The sequence below is a fragment of the Aphanomyces invadans genome (assembly GCF_000520115.1).
Source record: "Aphanomyces invadans strain NJM9701 unplaced genomic scaffold supercont1.50, whole genome shotgun sequence".
Taxonomy (NCBI): Eukaryota; Oomycota; class Saprolegniomycetes; order Saprolegniales; family Verrucalvaceae; genus Aphanomyces; species Aphanomyces invadans.
The window spans coordinates 239,037-240,434 of NW_008580195.1; positions in this window are offsets into that span (position 1 = coordinate 239,037).

Sequence of the window (1,398 nt, forward strand, 5' to 3'; positions counted from 1 at the left end):
ATAAATTGCTGTAATTCTCCAGCCGTTGATGGGTAAGGAACCTCATACAACGCCTGGATTCGCTGAGGGTCTTGACGCACCCCGGTCCCGTCGATGATCCTTCCGCACCACTTGATCTCTTGGCACAGAAGCCTGCTCTTTCTTGGGTTGAGGCGCAGTCGGTAGATTTTGCACACTTCGAACACTTGGCGCAGTACTTGAACGTATTCCTCGAGGGTGTTTCCCCAAACGAGAATGTCGTCAATCCAAATAAGCACGTTTTTGTAAAGTAGATCCTTGAAACAGGTGGCCATGGTGTTCTGGAAGAACAACGCTGAGTCGCAGTGTCCTTGCATTACCCTCGTTGGGGTCAGAATGCGGTAGCCAAGCATGAACGATAGCAATTCTTGAGACTTGGGTGCTAATGGCAGCTGCCAAAAACCTTTCGTAAGGTCGAAAACGCCGAGGCACTGGGCACCCCGGACATTTTCTAGCACTAGGAACTGGAACGGCATCGCGCCAGCCAATGGGACGGTCTGGCTGTTGATGATCCTGTAATCGATCGTCAGGCGAAAATACTGCAACAACTCGTCAGTTGTCCATTTATCGCTGGTCTTCACGAGCTTCTTGCCTTCCGGCTTCATCACCGGATTGACAGGGCTACAGTGTGCGCTTGAGTTGTTCACATAAATGACGTTGTCTTGTTCGAGCTGTTGGCCGAATGCTTCGACAAACATGCTTGTGAGCGGGTTCATTTTGCGCGGCTTGCAACGGTGGGGTTGCGCATCGGACTTGAGACGGATTTCCATCGGATCAACGTCTGCTGGCGGGTCTGTGCCACGAAACTTGCTTCGCCACACCCCGCTCACCGCTGCATCTATCACCACCGTCTTCAACTGGTCTCGCTGGATTGCATCGCCCGCGACCAGAGTTGGATTGGTCTTCATAGCCATCTCGAACAATTGCCGGCAGCACTCATGTCTTCGGCATCGAGCTGTTTGTTCATATCGTGCAAGTTTCGCACACATATTTTGATCGTATGCTCCCAACCGTAAACTCGTCGAGCTGCCGTAGCGATCTCAGGGGTGCGGGAGTACATGACTGCTCGACCGCGCTCCCGGACAAAGTATGGGCCTTCAACTTCGTCCTCGCTACTCCATGAGAGTGGCAGGAAATCCTCGGTTTCGACAAGCTCTCTGGCTTGTCGCTTCCGATTCTCCTTCTTTTCACGCTCTTCCCGATCGTATTGTCTCGCTTTCGCACGATTCGAGAGTGGGAACGTATAGCTTTGAGGTGTCTGTGCAGCCTCTTCGCTTTGAGCCTTTGTAGGCTCGCCATCTTTAGCTCTTTCGGCGCTGCTTTCGCGTGATCCCCAGGTAGGCTTCACTTTTTGATTCTTGAAGGCCATTCTTAGTTGCT